The 22,094-nt window shown below is 42.4% G+C and overlaps 3 long non-coding RNA genes across 3 annotated transcripts; all 3 read left to right on the forward strand.

Annotated features, from left to right (window-relative positions):
- Positions 1-1,244: 1,244 nt before the first annotated feature.
- LOC122037306 lies at positions 1,245-2,497 on the forward strand. Its single transcript, XR_006127609.1, has 4 exons — positions 1,245-1,951; positions 2,078-2,148; positions 2,224-2,287; positions 2,443-2,497. It is a non-coding gene; the product is annotated as an uncharacterized LOC122037306 (long non-coding RNA).
- Positions 2,498-9,053: 6,556 nt separating this feature from the next.
- On the forward strand, positions 9,054-10,306 carry LOC122037301. The gene is made up of 4 exons (XR_006127604.1): positions 9,054-9,760; positions 9,887-9,957; positions 10,033-10,096; positions 10,252-10,306. It is a non-coding gene; the product is annotated as an uncharacterized LOC122037301 (long non-coding RNA).
- A 6,571-nt stretch (positions 10,307-16,877) lies between these two features.
- Positions 16,878-18,130, forward strand: LOC122037303. Its single transcript, XR_006127606.1, has 4 exons — positions 16,878-17,584; positions 17,711-17,781; positions 17,857-17,920; positions 18,076-18,130. It is a non-coding gene; the product is annotated as an uncharacterized LOC122037303 (long non-coding RNA).
- Positions 18,131-22,094: the final 3,964 nt, after the last annotated feature.

Consider the following 22,094-nt stretch of genomic DNA (forward strand, 5'->3'; position numbering starts at 1 on the left):
AGAGGACGGATATGTCCTCTACACCAACGCATCTATTCAGGATTTGAGCGCTGTTCTGATGCAGCACGATATGTTAGTCTCTTATGATTCTCGTCGGTTGAAGGAGCATGAGAAGGTCTACCCTGTACATGATCTGTAAATGGCCGCTGTTATTTTTGCCCTGAAGATTTGGCGGCAGTACCTGTATGATATTACATTGAGATTCTCACTGACCATCGGAATCTCAAATATCTGTTCACTCAGAAGGAACTTAATCTTCGACCGAGGAGATAGATGGAGTTCTTGAAGGATTATGATTGTACCATTAGCTATCACCTGGGAAAAGCTAATGTGGTTACCGATGCACTTAGCTAGAGGTCTAGAGGGACTTTAGCTTGCCACCGAGTTGTGGTCACAGATTTGATTCAGGATTTCTCTGAGTTAGACATTGAGGAGCAGGGACAGACAGAGCAGGGTATTCTTGTTACCATAGTTGCTCAGTCGTTAATCAGGACGAGAATCCGAGAGGCCCAGTTGTTGGGACCTCATAGAGCTCAACGTGAGGCAAAGTGGTCCATACTATCGGACAGAAGATGTTAGAGGCATATGACTGCTAGAAGAGTTACGCTGACCGGAGTGGGAGACTCTTAGAGTTCTCCATTTGTGACCAGGTATTTTTGCGAGTTTCACCCAAGAAAGGGGTGAAGAGATTGACCTCAGAGGTAAGCTAGCTCTGTGATACATTGGACCTTTCTAGATCTTAGAAAGGATTGGAGCAGTAGCTCACTAGTTGGTAGTATCGCCGTCCTTGATTGGCGTGCACGATGTATTCCACGTATCCATGCTGATGAGATACGTGCCCGACCCGACGCATGTGCTGACAGATATTCCAGTTCCAGTTCAGCCTGACATAACTTATGAGGAGGTTCCGGTACGGATTCTCGACCGGAAAGAGCGTCAGTTGCGGAACAAGACTATCCGGCTGGTTAAAGTCGGATGGCAGCATCATTCGGATGAGGAAGTTACTTGGGAGCTCGAGGATACGATCCGAGCTCGATACCCCATCTTTTCACTTGTGGTATGTGATTTAATTTACCGTTCAGCATTTATTATTGTTACTTGTTATTAGTACTTGCTGATGGTAGATACTGAAATTTGGGGACCAAATTTTTATTAGTGGGGGAGAATGTAAAATACCGGGAAAAAAAAATAGGGAATATTAATAAGGGAATTTTCCGGAATTTTTAGAAATTTTTCGACGGACGAGTTAACGGGGATAAAAATGGGGTCCGGAAAAGCCTGTTTAGGCTACCTCGTTTTAAAGAGGAAATGTTTGATTTTTCTCCCTTTTTCTTTATTCTTTTTCTTATTTTCCTCCGCCGTTTTCTTTCATTGCCGCGCGCCCGAAGTCCTCACCCCCTTGCCCTAACCGGCGCCGAGCTAACCGCTCGCGATTTAAGCCCCGATCAAGGTTTGTTCCTTTTTCTTCTTCTCCGCTCTGCCGTCCCCAAATCGCCGGTGCCTAGCCTCTGCCCCGACTCCAGCGATGCCACTGCCGGCACCGATTTCCCAGCCTCGGCTGCCTTTCCTCTATGCCCTAGCATCTCTGCCGATGCCACTGTCTCTCTTTCTCCCGACGCCGAGCAGCACCGAGCCCTAGGTGCCAACGCCGTCGACGCCTTTTTCCGACCTCTTCTGTGCCACTCCGAGACTCCTTGTCCGAGTTCTCACCGTGCCCTAGCCCCCGCTCAGCAGATAGCCGGCTGCCAACACTCAAAGCAATTGTCGATTTGTAGCCTCTGCCCTAGCCTCTGTTTCCGACGCTGGTAAGGGTTCTGCCGTGGCCACCACTTGGGATCTGTATGTCGTCGTCGCCCCTTTGCTCTGGTTTACTGCCTCAGTAGCCCTTGCTGGAAACAACACCGGTGACCTAACTCCTCCGTCCTCTAATCCAGTGAGCTACTGGATGAAGGTAAGGATTAGGTTGAAATTTTAGTTGTGCACTAGTAGTTGATTGGGTTGTTGATGCATTTGTAGTGTGATTTCTTTCGATTCGATTGTTGGAAGACAGTGACCTAGTTGGTTCCGGTTATCACAGCATCAAGAGTTTGTTGCTGTCTCTGTTTGATTCCGGCCACCACCCCCTGTCAACAGCTTGACACACCTGAGGTAAGATTAGGTTGTAAGATGGGTTGTTGTTTGATTTGTGATTCCCAATTATTGATCTCAACATGATCTGATCAGTAGGAAGGATTCCAGCAGCAAACGATCCTACTTCCAACAGTGATAAAACGGCTGTGAGTTTCAGGTAAGGCATAGGAATTTGATATATGCTATTGATCATGTATGGGTTGAATTGGGTTTATGTGTTGGTCAGGGATTTGCCCTAAACTAGGGTTAGAGAGTTATTTAGCTATTTATGAGAATGTAGCTAAATGAAATATATTTATATTCGTGACACAGGATCTTGACGCGAGACGAGTATCTTGGAGTCAGATTTGGATCACTTTATTGGAGGCGGGTACTTTGACTTGTGTCTTTTGATATGCATGATAATATGTTTAACATATAACAGTAATTGTGTTACTTGTTTATTTCGGTTGGTCACTACATGATTAGTACATGTTGTTTGTTTATTTATTCTGCACTGCATATTGTCTACCTGATCACATATGCCTTAGGTAGTGACCTAACCACATGCTCTGTTATATTCTGGATCTAGGGTTTATTTGATACCCTCTTCGATTTGTGTACCTTCTATTTGATACGTCTTCTTGTGGTACACACTTTGTATCTATTTATATGGATCATGCCATGTTATTCATGAGATTGCCATGTTCAGTATCATGCATCATGATTGCATGCTGTGCGATTGTCGGCTCTACTTTGGTTGAGCTCATCGCCAGTTACATGTACTGCACACATCACCCATGGATTTGTATATCTGGCTGGTGTGTGGCGGTTCTGCTGTTTGGCTCCGTTGGTCAGGTGACTCAGCGTGGTAGCCGGCAGTCAGTTCCGCTCTGTTTGGCTCCGTTGGCATTTAGGGTAGCAGCGTGGTAGCCGGCAGATGGTGGACTTTGTTTGGCTCCGTTGGTCAGGAGACTCAGCGTGGTAGCCGGTAGAGATATCCTCCCCGTCATCGTGTACCGGGAGATGAGAGCATTGAGCTCCCCCATTTATGATTTGGGGTCACAGGACAGGAGTACTCCGACAGCATCCCGTTTACTCTGTCATTGCACAGGAGCATTGATTTCAGAGTATGGGGTTGACATATGCATTTATTGCATTTTTATTTGCTTGTGATTGCTGCACTTATATGCTGCATTTGTTTGGATGCATTGATTGACATGCATACAGGATTATGACTCACTCGGTCTGACGACCTGTTACCTTTATACTTTGATCCGGTCAGTACAGTTATCTTCTGATTTCATTTCAGTTGCATTTACCCTCCTCATATTCAGGAGACTGTACGCATGATTAGTGTTGTCTGTTATTTGTTTTATTATGCATATCAGTTGTACCTGCTGAGTGTTGGACTCACCCCGCCTCCATTGTTGATATTTTCAGGTTGAGGCTGTCCGGAGCAGTTCCAGTCGCTGGCCCCCCATCTGCACGTAGAGCTAGTTCTCTACTAGGTTGTTATTTGCTTTATTTTGGTTTTTCTTCCATCAGACTATGTTTTAGTTTTGTTTTGGATTTTATTTATGGATATTGTACGGATTGTTACCGTTTGATGGACTTTTGGATGGTTTGGTTTTTATTCTACTATATGCCTGCCTGGACGGCAGAAGAGGTGAGTTCGTTGGATTTGAGCTTTACGAGTGTAGTGGAGTAGGGTGGATTTCGAGTCAGAGTCCTATTGTTGTTGTTTACTATTATTAACTGCGTGGTTGTGACAGCCAGAGGCTGGATATCTTTATTAACTGCGTGGTGTTTGTCTTTATTTTTTTTGTTATCATTCCAGCCGCCTGTGGCTGATGTATATGTGATATGTAGAAAGTTTCATATTGTCCGCCGTACAGGGGAGATGCTGCCGAAATTTCTCCGGACATTTAGTGGTATCAGAGCAGGTATACGATACTTGCTGTGTGTTTTGGATTTTTACGATCTTTGTTTTCGTATTTTGCATAGTTGGTATAACCTGATACCAATTGATATGGTATCAGAGCGCCAAAGTTTGGCGATACTTGTTGGATTTTCGTGTGTTGGATTTTTGAGATTTATCTGATACCAATTTATTTGGTATCAGAGCGGGTTATGATACCTGCTTTCGGTGTTCTGGTGATTTATCGGATACCTGTTTTTGGGTATTCTGGATTTTTGGATTTAGCCCAAGTTTGCGAGTCAAACTGGGTAGTTGTTTGAGTGACATGAATTTTTCCATTACGATTGGGTTTGGATTTCCGTTTCGGATTTATATGGATTTCCGTTGTTGTTCTCGATCGGAAATTTTGAGGTCAATTTGGGGACTGGACAGCGACGGAACATCTCCAGACGGCATATAGGTATGATGTTTAATTTTATAGTTTATGACAGGTATTAGCATTCTTTATTTAGTACCTGTCTGGTTGCTGTAGCACATATTATTTGTGATGAGTTAGCCATTAAGCATGGTTGACCTTAATAGAGATCAAGGATTATAGTCTCTGGTGATTTTTCACATCATACCATAGTAGATTTTAGCTTCTATTACTATTAGTAGGAGATGGAGGCACATACCACCTCTGCTATTGTTAATGGGTAGTGGATGATACCTACATATTTATGTTGTTTTAGCCAGTGGAGGTTTTATACTCATATCTTTTGGATATTAGGATACCCGATATGATGAAAAATTGTTCATTAGGGGAGTTACCATGTTTGATCATTATTGAGAATGGTTTGAGGTTGAGGGATATTGTGAGATCAGATATTTTGATGTGTTGATTTCTAATGATTTAAGAGAGTAAATGTTATGTGGTTGTTGATGATCTTTTAGTGGATAACTATTTTGATGATCTTTTATTTGGGTTGTCATTGATGGTGATATAGTGAGTATCATGTATGATGTTCACAGGTTGATGTTTATAGTTGGTGATCAGATTATAAATTGGAAGCTAGAGAGTTTATGTGCCTATGAGATTTTTGATTTTAATAAATCTGGTTAATTATGGTTAGTTAACAGGATGATAAAATTGATATTTGTTTCATCTGATATTGAACTATGTGGATAAATAATGATTTGATGTTTTGAATGCTAACTTACCCTCATGGAGAGTAGAGACTTATTCATCTGATATTAGTGGGCTGATATTTTTGAGGATAAAAAAAAATGAGGGTGTCTTGATGATATTGAATTCTAGCTTTTTCTTTTGGGTCGTACACATTTATTCATATGATATTATGTGGATTGACATTCTCTAGTTTGAGATGATGTATTAGTGTTGAATTGACCCATGAACTGATTTAGTTATTTGATAATGTAGTATACCATTTGATCGTAGTTTGATATACCTTAGTTGCTTGTGGAGGATTAAGGTATTCTTGATTAGTTAGTAGATGAATGATTTAGTTTTGTTGGTTGATCAGTAGAGGATTGTCATACTCTATTCTTAGAGGTTTGAACCTTTAGGTTGTTTGTGCTTAGTTATGTATCTAGAGCACATTTGAGTACATGCTTTGTACTGACGTGGAAAGGACGGATTCAGCCGTATATCATTGTCGGCTTGGATAGGTTATAGAGGATCGATGTATCCTATTCCATGAAAACTTTGACCATGGACTGTATATATCTGGTGGGATAACTTAGAGGGTGCATTGGGATATATGACCCCGCTGATGTAAGGAAGTGTAGAGTTAATTGCTTAACACTTATGGGATACACTCGTTACTAGTGTATACTGGGAGAGTACATTTGGATTTGTGATGATAAAATTCTTCCCATTTGATATAGTCTTGGTAGGGTATGACATTGACTTGCAATGTTATACCACGGCTGTGTATATTTTTCTTGTCCGATACTAGTTCCTTTGAACTTAGAGCAGGGTTGTTACTGGATGATTAGGCTGCTCCATTTTGAGTTGCTTTTGATTGATGTATTCATGCTTGATACATATGCATGAATTTTGTTTAGATATACCCGTAACCCATGAGTGTTGGTAGCATAAGGTTGGTCTCTTTGATTGAGCTGGTATGCTGATTTTGCATGTCTATATTGCACGTATATGATGATTGTTATGTGTTGTAGGAATCCTGGGTGGACTGTCCATTTGTAAGTAGTATATGTATCCATGTTCTGATATGGTTTGAAGGTTCCTTGTGAATCATAGATATGTAGTTGGGTGTATGTATCTGGAGGTATTATTGAAGATATCTTGTTGATTAAATCCGAGATGTAGTATATGTACATCGGTGGTGTTTTGTTGGAGGCATTTTGTCGATTTAATCTGAGTTGTGATATGTACATATGTGTTTGGTGTGGTATCTGAGGTATCTTTTGATTATGTTTGATTTTATGAGTGCACCTGGGTTTAGTAGGTTTTATTGGAATTATATGTTGGTTATACTATATGTTATGTGAGTGTTGTTTGAGGTGTATTGTTGATTTTACCTACATTGATTTTGCACACGTGTTCGGTATGTATTGTTGGAGGTATCATACTGAATATACCTGAGTTGTGAGTATGAATGGTGTATAATAATTGGAGGATTTTGTTGATCATACATATATTGTGTGAGCATGAGTGCTAGGTGTATACATTGGTAGCAGTATGATGATTCTACTTATACTGAATGCAGAATGTGGAGTGACTGCATTATGTCATTTGTTGAATTAACCCATCAACTAATTTTCCTATCAGTGGATGACCCACTAGGATGCTGATAGAGTTGATGATGAATTTGATTAGTTACTAGGTTGTTATATCCTAGGATAACCACAGCGAATTGTGGTAGAGAGATCTTGTACAGTCTCTAGCTGGATAGTTAGGTGCCTTGGGGTACTTAGGTATTGTTTTGTGGTGGAGCGTTGCTCCCACATATCACGGATTGCTGGTAGCGGAGCATTGCTCCTATATTTATTGCAGATACATATTTCAGATTATTTGTGGTGGAGTGTTGCTCCCACATATTGAGGATTTCTTGTGGTAGAGCGTTGCTCCCACATATGTAGTATTTCCTGTGATGGAGCGTTGCTCTCACCCTGGAGGATCTATTCTTTGGTGATTTATGTTATTGATGATCAGATTTTTCGATTTATTATTGGAGATCTTATGAATAGGAATGTCTGTGATACAGACATTATGTGTATTGGTTTTTGCCATATAGGCTTACAGTGCCTTAGATGTTTTCAGGGACTCGATAATCCTGGTATGTCGAGGATGTTTGGATAGGTGTCCATTATCTTTGTGGACGATGTTGTGGTTTATTACGGATCCGAGGTGAGTCACGTACACTATCTTTGCATAGATCTAGAGATGATTCGACGAGAACATCTATATGTGATTATCAGTAGTGCTGGTTTGGATTGTCTTTTGTTATGATGTTTGGAACACACGGTCACCAGTAGGAGTATACCGTGGTTCCACAGGAGATAGAGGTTGTTACCGTCGGGAGCAGCCGAAATCAGTGTAGGAGATCCGCAGTCTTTTGTGACTCGCAGGATATTACAGACCTTTCGTCGAGGGTTTCTTCCGCATAGCTATGCTACTTTCACGCGTGACCATGAAAGGCGTGAAGTTTACTTGGACTGAGGATTGCAAGACCAGCTTCTAGGAGCTAAAGCGGAGACTAGTGTCGGCTTCGATTTTTGGTTTTTACTTTCTGGAGAGGACGGATATGTCCTCTACACCAACGCGTATCTACAGGGTATGGGTGATGTTCTGATGCAGCACGGTAGAGTATTCTTATATGCTTCTCGATAGTTGAGGGAGCCTGAGAAGAAAATACTCAGTTCATGATCTGGAGTTGACCGCTATTATTTTTGCCCTGAAGATTTGGCGGCAGTACCTGTATGATATTACATTGAGATTCTCACTGACCATCGGAGTCTCAAATATCTGTTCACTCAGAAGGAACTTAATCTTCGATCGAGGAGATAGATGGAGTTCCTGAAGGATTATGATTGTACCATTAGCTATCACCTGGGAAAAGCTAATGTGGTTACCGATGCACTTAGCTAGAGGTCTAGAGGGACTTTAGCTTGCCACCGAGTTGTGGTCACAGATTTGATTCAGGATTTCTCTGAGTTAGACATTGAGGAGCAGGGACAGACAGAGCAGGGTATTCTTGTTACCATAGTTGCTCAGTCGTTAATCAGGACGAGAATCCGAGAGGCCCAGTTGTTGGGACCTCATAGAGCTCAACGTGAGGCAAAGTGGTCCATACTATCGGACAGAAGATGTTAGAGGCATATGACTGCTAGAAGAGTTACGCTGACCGGAGTGGGAGACTCTTAGAGTTCTCCATTTGTGACCAGGTATTTTTGCGAGTTTCACCCAAGAAAGGGGTGAAGAGATTGACCTCAGAGGTAAGCTAGCTCTGTGATACATTGGACCTTTCTAGATCTTAGAAAGGATTGGAGCAGTAGCTCACTAGTTGGTAGTATCGCCGTCCTTGATTGGCGTGCACGATGTATTCCACATATCCATGCTGATGAGATACGTGCCCGACCCGACGAATGTGCTGACAGATATTCCAGTTCCAGTTCAGCCTGACATTACTTATGAGGAGGTTCCGGTACGGATTCTCGACCGGAAAGAGCGTCAGTTGCGGAACAAGACTATTCGGCTGGTTAAAGTCGGATGGCAGCATCATTCGGATGAGGAAGTTACTTGGGAGCTCGAGGATACGCTCCGAGCTCGATACCCCATCTTTTCACTTGTGGTATGTGATTTAATTTACCGTTCAGCATTTATTATTGTTACTTGTTATTAGTACTTGCTGATGGTAGATACTGAAATTTGGGGACCAAATTTTTATTAGTGGGGAAGAATGTAAAATACCGGGAAAAAAAAATAGGGAATATTAATAAATGAATTTTCCGGAATTTTTGGATATTTTTCGGGAATTTTTCGGAGCTCGTACGGACGAGTTAACGGGGATAAAAATGGGGTCCGGAAAAGCCTGTTTAGGCTACCTCGTTTTAAAGAGGAAATGTTTGATTTTTCTCCCTTTTTCTTTATTCTTTTTCTTATTTTCCTCCGCCGTTTTCTTTCATTGCCGCGCGCCCGAAGTCCTCACCCCCTTGCCCTAACCGGCGCCGAGCTAACCGCTCGCGATTTAAGCCCCGATCAAGGTTTGTTCCTTTTTCTTCTTCTCCGCTCTGCCGTCCCCAAATCGCCGGTGCCTAGCCTCTGCCCCGACTCCAGCGATGCCACTGCCGGCACCGATTTCCCAGCCTCGGCTGCCTTTCCTCTATGCCCTAGCATCTCTGCCGATGCCACTGTCTCTCTTTCTCCCGACGCCGAGCAGCACCGAGCCCTAGGTGCCAACGCCGTCGACGCCTTTTTCCGACCTCTTCTGTGCCACTCCGAGACTCCTTGTCCGAGTTCTCACCGTGCCCTAGCCCCCGCTCAGCAGATAGCCGGCTGCCAACACTCAAAGCAATTGTCGATTTGTAGCCTCTGCCCTAGCCTCTGTTTCCGACGCTGGTAAGGGTTCTGCCGTGGCCACCACTTGGGATCTGTATGTCGTCGTCGCCCCTTTGCTCTGGTTTACTGCCTCAGTAGCCCTTGCTGGAAACAACACCGGTGACCTAACTCCTCCGTCCTCTAATCCAGTGAGCTACTGGATGAAGGTAAGGATTAGGTTGAAATTTTAGTTGTGCACTAGTAGTTGATTGGGTTGTTGATGCATTTGTAGTGTGATTTCTTTCGATTCGATTGTTGGAAGACAGTGACCTAGTTGGTTCCGGTTATCACAGCATCAAGAGTTTGTTGCTGTCTCTGTTTGATTCCGGCCACCACCCCCTGTCAACAGCTTGACACACCTGAGGTAAGATTAGGTTGTAAGATGGGTTGTTGTTTGATTTGTGATTCCCAATTATTGATCTCAACATGATCTGATCAGTAGGAAGGATTCCAGCAGCAAACGATCCTACTTCCAACAGTGATAAAACGGCTGTGAGTTTCAGGTAAGGCATAGGAATTTGATATATGCTATTGATCATGTATGGGTTGAATTGGGTTTATGTGTTGGTCAGGGATTTGCCCTAAACTAGGGTTAGAGAGTTATTTAGCTATTTATGAGAATGTAGCTAAATGAAATATATTTATATTCGTGACACAGGATCTTGACGCGAGACGAGTATCTTGGAGTCAGATTTGGATCACTTTATTGGAGGCGGGTACTTTGACTTGTGTCTTTTGATATGCATGATAATATGTTTAACATATAACAGTAATTGTGTTACTTGTTTATTTCGGTTGGTCACTACATGATTAGTACATGTTGTTTGTTTATTTATTCTGCATTGCATATTGTCTACCTGATCACATATGCCTTAGGTAGTGACCTAACCACATGCTCTGTTATATTCTGGATCTAGGGTTTATTTGATACCCTCTTCGATTTGTGTACCTTCTATTTGATACGTCTTCTTGTGGTACACACTTTGTATCTATTTATATGGATCATGCCATGTTATTCATGAGATTGCCATGTTCAGTATCATGCATCATGATTGCATGCTGTGCGATTGTCGGCTCTACTTTGGTTGAGCTCATCGCCAGTTACATGTACTGCACACATCACCCATGGATTTGTATATCTGGCTGGTGTGTGGCGGTTCTGCTGTTTGGCTCCGTTGGTCAGGCGACTCAGCGTGGTAGCCGGCAGTCAGTTCCGCTCTGTTTGGCTCCGTTGGCATTTAGGGTAGCAGCGTGGTAGCCGGCAGATGGTGGACTTTGTTTGGCTCCGTTGGTCAGGAGACTCAGCGTGGTAGCCGGCAGAGATATCCTCCCCGTCATCGTGTACCGGGAGATGAGAGCATTGAGCTCCCCAATTTATGATTTGGGGTCACAGGACAGGAGTACTCCGACAGCATCCCGTTTACTCTGTCATTGCACAGGAGCATTGATTTCAGAGTATGGGGTTGACATATGCATTTATTGCATTTTTATTTGCTTGTGATTGCTGCACTTATATGCTGCATTTGTTTGGATGCATTGATTGACATGCATACAGGATTATGACTCACTCGGTCTGACGACCTGTTACCTTTATACTTTGATCCGGTCAGTACAGTTATCTTCTGATTTCATTTCAGTTGCATTTATCCTCCTCATATTCAGGAGACTGTACGCATGATTAGTGTTGTCTGTTATTTGTTTTATTATGCATATCAGTTGTACTGTTGGACTCACCCGCCTCCATTGTTGATATTTTCAGGTTGAGGCTGTCCGGAGCAGTTCCAGTCGCTGGCCCCCCATCTGCACGTAGAGCTAGTTCTCTACTAGGTTGTTATTTGCTTTATTTTGGTTTTTCTTCCATCAGACTATGTTTTAGTTTTGTTTTGGATTTTATTTATGGATATTGTACGGATTGTTACCGTTTGATGGATTTTTGGATGGTTTGGTTTTTATTCTACTATATGCCTGCCTAGACGGCAGAAGAGGTGAGTTCGTTGGATTTGAGCTTTACGAATGTAGTGGAGTAGGGTGGATTTCGAGTCAGAGTCCTATTGTTGTTGTTTACTATTATTAACTGCGTGGTTGTGACAGCCAGAGGCTGGATATCTTTATTAACTGCGTGGTGTTTGTCTTTATTTTTTTGTTATCATTCCAGCCGCCTGTGGCTGATGTATATGTGATATGTAGAAAGTTTCATATTGTCCGCCGTACAGGGGAGATGCTGTCGAAATTTCTTCGGACAGAGACTCCTCTGGGGCGTGACAATTTAGTGGTATCAGAGCAGGTATACGATACTTGCTGTGTGTTTTGGATTTTTACGATCTTTGTTTTCGTATTTTGCATAGTTGGTATAACCTGATACCAATTGATATGGTATCAGAGCGCCAAAGTTTGGCGATACTTGTTGGATTTTCGTGTGTTGGATTTTTGAGATTTATCTGATACCAATTTATTTGGTATCAGAGCGGGTTATGATACCTGCTTTCGGTGTTCTGGTGATTTATCGGATACCTGTTTTTGGGTATTCTGGATTTTTGGATTTAGCCCAAGTTTGCGAGTCAAACTGGGTAGTTGTTTGAGTGACATGAATTTTTCCATTACGATTGGGTTTGGATTTCCGTTTCGGATTTATATGGATTTCCGTTGTTGTTCTCGATCGGAAATTTTGAGGTCAATTTGGGGACTGGACAGCGACGGAACATCTCCAGACGGCATATAGGTATGATGTTTAATTTTATAGTTTATGACAGGTATTAGCATTCTTTATTTAGTACCTGTCTGGTTGCTGTAGCACATATTTTTTGTGATGAGTTAGCCATTAAGCATGGTTGACCTTAATAGAGATCAAGGATTATAGTCTCTGGTGATTTTTCACATCATACCATCAGTAGATTTTAGCTTCTGTTACTATTAGTAGGAGATGGAGGCACATACCAGCCTCTGCTATTGTTAGCTGGGTAGTGGATGATACCTACATATTTATGTTGTTTTAGCCAGTGGAGGTTTTATACTCATATCTTTTGGATATTAGGATACCCGATATGATGAAAAATTGTTCATTAGGGGAGTTACCATGTTTGATCATTATTGAGAATGGTTTGAGGTTGAGGGATATTGTGAGATCAGATATTTTGATGTGTTGATTTCTAATGATTTAAGAGAGTAAATGTTATGTGGTTGTTGATGATCTTTTAGTGGATAACTATTTTGATGATCTTTTATTTGGGTTGTCATTGATGGTGATATAGTGAGTATCATGTATGATGTTCACAGGTTGATGTTTATAGTTGGTGATCAGATTATAAATTGGAAGCTAGAGAGTTTATGTGCCTATGAGATTTTTGATTTTAATAAATCTGGTTAATTATGGTTAGTTAACAGGATGATAAAATTGATATTTGTTTCATCTGATATTGAACTATGTGGATAAATAATGATTTGATGTTTTGAATGCTAACTTACCCTCATGGAGAGTAGAGACTTATTCATCTGATATTAGTGGGCTGATATTTTTGAGGATAAAAAAAAATGAGGGTGTCTTGATGATATTGAATTCTAGCTTTTTCTTTTGGGTCGTACACATTTATTCATATGATATTATGTGGATTGACATTCTCTAGTTTGAGATGATGTATTAGTGTTGAATTGACCCATGAACTGATTTAGTTATTTGATAATGTAGTATACCATTTGATCGTAGTTTGATATACCTTAGTTGCTTGTGGAGGATTAAGGTATTCTTGATTAGTTAGTAGATGAATGATTTAGTTTTGTTGGTTGATCAGTAGAGGATTGTCATACTCTATTCTTAGAGGTTTGAACCTTTAGGTTGTTTGTGCTTAGTTATGTATCTAGAGCACATTTGAGTACATGCTTTGTACTGACGTGGAAAGGACGGATTCAGCCGTATATCATTGTCGGCTTGGATAGGTTATAGAGGATCGATGTATCCTATTCCATGAAAACTTTGACCATGGACTGTATATATCTGGTGGGATAACTTAGAGGGTGCATTGGGATATATGACCCCGCTGATGTAAGGAAGTGTAGAGTTAATTGCTTAACACTTATGGGATACACTCGTTACTAGTGTATACTGGGAGAGTACATTTGGATTTGTGATGATAAAATTCTTCCCATTTGATATAGTCTTGGTAGGGTATGACATTGACTTGCAATGTTATACCACGGCTGTGTATATTTTTCTTGTCCGATACTAGTTCCTTTGAACTTAGAGCAGGGTTGTTACTGGATGATTAGGCTGCTCCATTTTGAGTTGCTTTTGATTGATGTATTCATGCTTGATACATATGCATGAATTTTGTTTAGATATACCCGTAACCCATGAGTGTTGGTAGCATAAGGTTGGTCTCTTTGATTGAGCTGGTATGCTGATTTTGCATGTCTATATTGCACGTATATGATGATTGTTATGTGTTGTAGGAATCCTGGGTGGACTGTCCATTTGTAAGTAGTATATGTATCCATGTTCTGATATGGTTTGAAGGTTCCTTGTGAATCATAGATATGTAGTTGGGTGTATGTATCTGGAGGTATTATTGAAGATATCTTGTTGATTAAATCCGAGATGTAGTATATGTACATCGGTGGTGTTTTGTTGGAGGCATTTTGTCGATTTAATCTGAGTTGTGATATGTACATATGTGTTTGGTGTGGTATCTGAGGTATCTTTTTGATTATGTTTGATTTTATGAGTGCACCTGGGTTTAGTAGGTTTTATTGGAATTATATGTTGGTTATACTATATGTTATGTGAGTGTTGTTTGAGGTGTATTGTTGATTTTACCTACATTGATTTTGCACACGTGTTCGGTATGTATTGTTGGAGGTATCATACTGAATATACCTGAGTTGTGAGTATGAATGGTGTATAATAATTGGAGGATTTTGTTGATCATACATATATTGTGTGAGCATGAGTGCTAGGTGTATACATTGGTAGCAGTATGATGATTCTACTTATACTGAATGCAGAATGTGGAGTGACTGCATTATGTCATTTGTTGAATTAACCCATCAACTAATTTTCCTATCAGTGGATGACCCACTAGGATGCTGATAGAGTTGATGATGAATTTGATTAGTTACTAGGTTGTTATATCCTAGGATAACCACAGCGAATTGTGGTAGAGAGATCTTGTACAGTCTCTAGCTGGATAGTTAGGTGCCTTGGGGTACTTAGGTATTGTTTTGTGGTGGAGCGTTGCTCCCACATATCACGGATTGCTGGTAGCGGAGCATTGCTCCTATATTTATTGCAGATACATATTTCAGATTATTTGTGGTGGAGTGTTGCTCCCACATATTGAGGATTTCTTGTGGTAGAGCGTTGCTCCCACATATGTAGTATTTCCTGTGATGGAGCGTTGCTCTCACCCTGGAGGATCTATTCTTTGGTGATTTATGTTATTGATGATCAGATTTTTCGATTTATTATTGGAGATCTTATGAATAGGAATGTCTGTGATACAGACATTATGTGTATTGGTTTTTGCCATATAGGCTTACAGTGCCTTAGATGTTTTCAGGGACTCAATAATCCTAGTATGTCGAGGATGTTTGGATAGGTGTCCATTATCTTTGTGGACGATGTTGTGGTTTATTACGGATCCGAGGTGAGTCACGTACACTATCTTTGCATAGATCTAGAGATGATTCGACGAGAACATCTATATGTGATTATCAGTAGTGCTGGTTTGGATTGTCTTTTGTTATGATGTTTGGAACACACGGTCACCAGTAGGAGTATACCGTGGTTCCACAGGAGATAGAGGTTGTTACCGTTGGGAGCAGCCGAAGTCAGTGTAGGAGATCCGCAGTCTTTTGTGACTCGCAGGATATTACAGACCTTTCGTCGAGGGTTTCTTCCGCATAGCTATGCTACTTTCACGCGTGACCATGAAAGGCGTGAAGTTTACTCGGACTGAGGATTGCAAGACCAGCTTTTAGGAGCTGAAGCGGAGACTAGTGTCGGCTTCGATTTTTGGTTTTTACCTTCTGGAGAGGACGGATATGTCCTCTACACCAACGCATCTATTCAGGATTTGAGCGCTGTTCTGATGCAGCACGATATGTTAGTCTCTTATGATTCTCGTCGGTTGAAGGAGCATGAGAAGGTCTACCCTGTACATGATCTGTAAATGGCCGCTGTTATTTTTGCCCTGAAGATTTGGCGGCAGTACCTGTATGATATTACATTGAGATTCTCACTGACCATCGGAATCTCAAATATCTGTTCACTCAGAAGGAACTTAATCTTCGACCGAGGAGATAGATGGAGTTCTTGAAGGATTATGATTGTACCATTAGCTATCACCTGGGAAAAGCTAATGTGGTTACCGATGCACTTAGCTAGAGGTCTAGAGGGACTTTAGCTTGCCACCGAGTTGTGGTCACAGATTTGATTCAGGATTTCTCTGAGTTAGACATTGAGGAGCAGGGACAGACAGAGCAGGGTATTCTTGTTACCATAGTTGCTCAGTCGTTAATCAGGACGAGAATCCGAGAGGCCCAGTTGTTGGGACCTCATAGAGCTCAACGTGAGGCAAAGTGGTCCATACTATCGGACAGAAGATGTTAGAGGCATATGACTGCTAGAAGAGTTACGCTGACCGGAGTGGGAGACTCTTAGAGTTCTCCATTTGTGACCAGGTATTTTTGCGAGTTTCACCCAAGAAAGGGGTGAAGAGATTGACCTCAGAGGTAAGCTAGCTCTGTGATACATTGGACCTTTCTAGATCTTAGAAAGGATTGGAGCAGTAGCTCACTAGTTGGTAGTATCGCCGTCCTTGATTGGCGTGCACGATGTATTCCACGTATCCATGCTGATGAGATACGTGCCCGACCCGACGCATGTGCTGACAGATATTCCAGTTCCAGTTCAGCCTGACATAACTTATGAGGAGGTTCCGGTACGGATTCTCGACCGGAAAGAGCGTCAGTTGCGGAACAAGACTATCCGGCTGGTTAAAGTCGGATGGCAGCATCATTCGGATGAGGAAGTTACTTGGGAGCTCGAGGATACGATCCGAGCTCGATACCCCATCTTTTCACTTGTGGTATGTGATTTAATTTACCGTTCAGCATTTATTATTGTTACTTGTTATTAGTACTTGCTGATGGTAGATACTGAAATTTGGGGACCAAATTTTTATTAGTGGGGGAGAATGTAAAATACCGGGAAAAAAAATAGGGAATATTAATAAGGGAATTTTCCGGAATTTTTAGAAATTTTTCGGGAATTTTTCGGAGCTCGTACGGACGAGTTAACGGGGATAAAAATGGGGTCCGGAAAAGCCTGTTTAGGCTACCTCGTTTTAAAGAGGAAATGTTTGATTTTTCTCCCTTTTTCTTTATTCTTTTTCTTATTTTCCTCCGCCGTTTTCTTTCATTGCCGCGCGCCCGAAGTCCTCACCCCCTTGCCCTAACCGGCGCCGAGCTAACCGCTCGCGATTTAAGCCCCGATCAAGGTTTGTTCCTTTTTCTTCTTCTCCGCTCTGCCGTCCCCAAATCGCCGGTGCCTAGCCTCTGCCCCGACTCCAGCGATGCCACTGCCGGCACCGATTTCCCAGCCTCGGCTGCCTTTCCTCTATGCCCTAGCATCTCTGCCGATGCCACTGTCTCTCTTTCTCCCGACGCCGAGCAGCACCGAGCCCTAGGTGCCAACGCCGTCGACGCCTTTTTCCGACCTCTTCTGTGCCACTCCGAGACTCCTTGTCCGAGTTCTCACCGTGCCCTAGCCCCCGCTCAGCAGATAGCCGGCTGCCAACACTCAAAGCAATTGTCGATTTGTAGCCTCTGCCCTAGCCTCTGTTTCCGACGCTGGTAAGGGTTCTGCCGTGGCCACCACTTGGGATCTGTATGTCGTCGTCGCCCCTTTGCTCTGGTTTACTGCCTCAGTAGCCCTTGCTGGAAACAACACCGGTGACCTAACTCCTCCGTCCTCTAATCCAGTGAGCTACTGGATGAAGGTAAGGATTAGGTTGAAATTTTAGTTGTGCACTAGTAGTTGATTGGGTTGTTGATGCATTTGTAGTGTGATTTCTTTCGATTCGATTGTTGGAAGACAGTGACCTAGTTGGTTCCGGTTATCACAGCATCAAGAGTTTGTTGCTGTCTCTGTTTGATTCCGGCCACCACCCCCTGTCAACAGCTTGACACACCTGAGGTAAGATTAGGTTGTAAGATGGGTTGTTGTTTGATTTGTGATTCCCAATTATTGATCTCAACATGATCTGATCAGTAGGAAGGATTCCAGCAGCAAACGATCCTACTTCCAACAGTGATAAAACGGCTGTGAGTTTCAGGTAAGGCATAGGAATTTGATATATGCTATTGATCATGTATGGGTTGAATTGGGTTTATGTGTTGGTCAGGGATTTGCCCTAAACTAGGGTTAGAGAGTTATTTAGCTATTTATGAGAATGTAGCTAAATGAAATATATTTATATTCGTGACACAGGATCTTGACGCGAGACGAGTATCTTGGAGTCAGATTTGGATCACTTTATTGGAGGCGGGTACTTTGACTTGTGTCTTTTGATATGCATGATAATATGTTTAACATATAACAGTAATTGTGTTACTTGTTTATTTCGGTTGGTCACTACATGATTAGTACATGTTGTTTGTTTATTTATTCTGCATTGCATATTGTCTACCTGATCACATATGCCTTAGGTAGTGACCTAACCACATGCTCTGTTATATTCTGGATCTAGGGTTTATTTGATACCCTCTTCGATTTGTGTACCTTCTATTTGATACGTCTTCTTGTGGTACACACTTTGTATCTATTTATATGGATCATGCCATGTTATTCATGAGATTGCCATGTTCAGTATCATGCATCATGATTGCATCTTTGTCGATTATCGGCTCTACTTTGGTTGAGCTCATCGCCAGTTACATGTACTGCACACATCACCCATGGATTTGTATATCTGGCTGGTGTGTGGCGGTTCTGCTGTTTGGCTCCGTTGGTCAGGTGACTCAGCGTGGTAGCCGGCAGTCAATTCCGCTCTGTTTGGCTTCGTTGGCATTTAGGGTAGCAGCGTGGTAGCCGGCAGATGGTGGACTTTGTTTGGCTCCGTTGGTCAGGAGACTCAGCGTGGTAGCCGGCAGAGATATCCTCCCCGTCATCGTGTATCGGGAGATGAGAGCATTGAGCTCCCCCATTTATGATTTGGGGTCACAGGACAGGAGTACTCCGACAGCATCCCGTTTACTCTGTCATTGCACAGGAGCATTGATTTCAGAGTATGGGGTTGACATATGCATTTATTGCATTTTTATTTGCTTGTGATTGCTGCACTTATATGCTGCATTTGTTTGGATGCATTGATTGACATGCATACAGGATTATGACTCACTCGGTCTGACGACCTGTTACCTTTATACTTTGATCCGGTCAGTACAGTTATCTTCTGATTTCATTTCAGTTGCATTTATCCTCCTCATATTCAGGAGACTGTACGCATGATTAGTGTTGTCTGTTATTTGTTTTATTATGCATATCAGTTGTACCTGCTGAGTGTTGGACTCACCCCGCCTCCATTGTTGATAGGTTGTCCGGAGCAGTTCCAGTCGCTGGCCCCCCCATCTGCACGTAGAGCTAGTTCTCTACTAGGTTGTTATTTGCTTTATTTTGGTTTTTCTTCCATCAGACTATGTTTTAGTTTTGTTTTGGATTTTATTTATGGATATTGTACGGATTGTTACCGTTTGATGGATTTTTGGATGGTTTGGTTTTTATTCTACTATATGCCTGCCTAGACGGCAGAAGAGGTGAGTTCGTTGGATTTGAGCTTTACGAATGTAGTGGAGTAGCGTGGATTTCGAGTCAGAGTCCTATTGTTGTTGTTTACTATTATTAACTGCGTGGTTGTGACAGCCAGAGGCTGGATATCTTTATTAACTGCGTGGTGTTTGTCTTTATTTTTTTTTGTTATCATTCCAGCCGCCTGTGGCTGATGTATATGTGATATGTAGAAAGTTTCATATTGTCCGCCGTACAGGGGAGATGCTGCCGAAATTTCTTCGGACAGAGACTCCTCTGGGGCGTGACAGTCAATGCCATTGTTTCTTCTTGTGAAGTATGTGGAAGTTCTGAACATTCAGATGACTCATGTCCATTGGGAGCTATAACTGCACAAACAATCAATTAAGCAATGTGACGCCATCATGGGTTTTAATCAAAGGCAGAACAACCCATACTCAAATACCTACAACCCTGGATGGAAAAGTCATCCTAATTTCTCCTACCGAAATAACCAAGATCAAGGACCATCCATGGGGGCAAGACCTAATTTTCAGCCTGGGCAGCAGCATTTTAAACAGCGACAATCTTCTCAAGGCTTTCCTATTTCTAAAATTGAAAAGATATTTGAAGAAATTATCTCCAATCAAAATGAAATGAAGCAGGACATTTTTAAACTTACATAGAGAATGGATAATTCTTATAAACATCAAAAGATTCTGGATAGTTAGATTACCCAACTAGCTTCCTCATCTTCTAGAGCACCAGGACAACTACCTAGCAAGCCTGATGTCAATTCTATGGAGCACTGCAATAGAATTGAGCTTAGGAGCGGACGGACCTTTGGAGATCCCCAAGTGACTGCTCCAAAAGGGATGCACACTGAAGAGGAGCTCTCTCTCCTCCAACATCAAATCAGATTCAAGATAATGAGGAGAGTACCACTAAGGTTGAAGAGACTATTCCACTCAACCATCAAAGTATAGCATCCCCTTTTCCTCAAAGACTTATTATGTTAAAGAAGGATGAAGAGTTTGGCAAATTTTTGGAGAAGTGAAAGAAATTTGTGTTGAGGTACCTCTTATTGATGCAATTTTTCAAACGCCCAAGTTTGCCAAATTCTTGAAGGATATCATGTCGAACAAAAGAAGGAATCTTGATAAGTTTTCAAATTTTTCAAATGCCCAAGTTTGCCAAGTATAGCGTCCAAGCGGATGTAGTTCCTCTTCATAGCCTCAAATTAGCTAGGCTTGCCATCTTGATAAGTTTTCAAGGTTGCTCAGGAGGCCTCCAGCTCATCTTTCATGGTGGCCAGCTCATTATTTTTTGTGGCAAGTTGGCCTTGAAGGGCAGTTTCTTCAGCCGACTGTATCTTCCATTCGGCAACCAGGAAGTCTTCGGCTTCTTTGAACTTCTTAGCGAGGGCCCGCGACTCTTTATTCTTCAGGTCCAGGTCGTCGATGGCCTCGAGCTTTCTTGCATTAGCTGATTCGATCTTAGCATCAAAAGCGGTGACCTGCTTGTTAAGTCGAGCCAACAGAGAGGCCTGCTCTGTGCTCTTTTCTCTCTTGGCCTTGAGCAGGATCGGCCTTCAACTTCGCTACCTCAGCATTTGTCTACTCCTGAGAGGTGGAGGATTGTCCCTCGATGCCTTCAACTTCTTTACTTCCTCCTCCAAAAATACGAGTCTTTGGCACATGGCCAGGCTCTCTACCCAATATTGAGAATAACTAGGAAATTATGAGCGTCAATCGAGGATAAATTATGAAAAACAATAAAACACAACACTTACCCTAGTCGACATCTGGATGTGGCTATCCGCAAGCGCCCTCGAAGGCATCATCGCTCATGGGCTCGGGCATTAGCCCATATCTGTGCAAGCAGCCCCTTGATAATTATTTGTTGCTCGAGGGCTCGGGATGCAGTGCTAGCCGGCCGACTCGCGTCATTCTTCAGTTGGTAGATGGAGAACCACCGTTATATGGCACTGACTGATCGAGACTGACTAGGTAGATGTCGCTGGTCCGGACGGCTGAGACAAGGATGCTGGACGGATACCGAACTTTTTGACCTTGGATGGAGGTGGCATGAAGGCCACTGGCTGGCATGAAGGCCACTGGCGGTGCACAGAGAGTTCCTTCTGGCAGGCTAGATAATGATGGCATTCGATCGGATGACTCAGGGGCAGTGGTCTCTTGGGCGGGAGTGGGGATTGAAGTTTCAACCCGTTCAGCGGACCACACCACCGAGGATGCTGAGCGGGATGAAAGCTACATTAAGGTAGTCCGATCGACTCTTGTATTGTTTCAAGGGAGGCTGACTCGCCACTTTGAGTTGCCAGTGGGTCAGGAAGTCTGGCCGCTTGGGAGGGCGTACAAAAAAGAAGTATTCACTCCAATGCTTATTGGAGGTCGACATTTGTCAAAGAAAACTAAGCCCACTCAAGCTTGGAAAGGAAATGTCCCCGACTCGGACAATTTTGGATAATAAAAATAATGAAAAATCTAGGGAGTGAGAGGAAGGTTGTGCAGATGGAATAGAACAACTACCTCGCACAACAGCCGAAAGGAGTTCGACACTAATTGATGAAGGGAGATGCGAAAGTATTTACAAATGGCGGCAAAGAAGGGATGAATAGAAAATCGTAGACCGACGGTAAACTGATCCTTAAAGAAGGTAAGACAGTCGGGCGTGGAGGATTTGGCCGATCGAATGGAGAAGGA

This window comes from Zingiber officinale, unplaced genomic scaffold, assembly GCF_018446385.1.
Source record: "Zingiber officinale cultivar Zhangliang unplaced genomic scaffold, Zo_v1.1 ctg251, whole genome shotgun sequence".
In the NCBI taxonomy this organism is placed as follows: domain Eukaryota; kingdom Viridiplantae; phylum Streptophyta; class Magnoliopsida; order Zingiberales; family Zingiberaceae; genus Zingiber; species Zingiber officinale.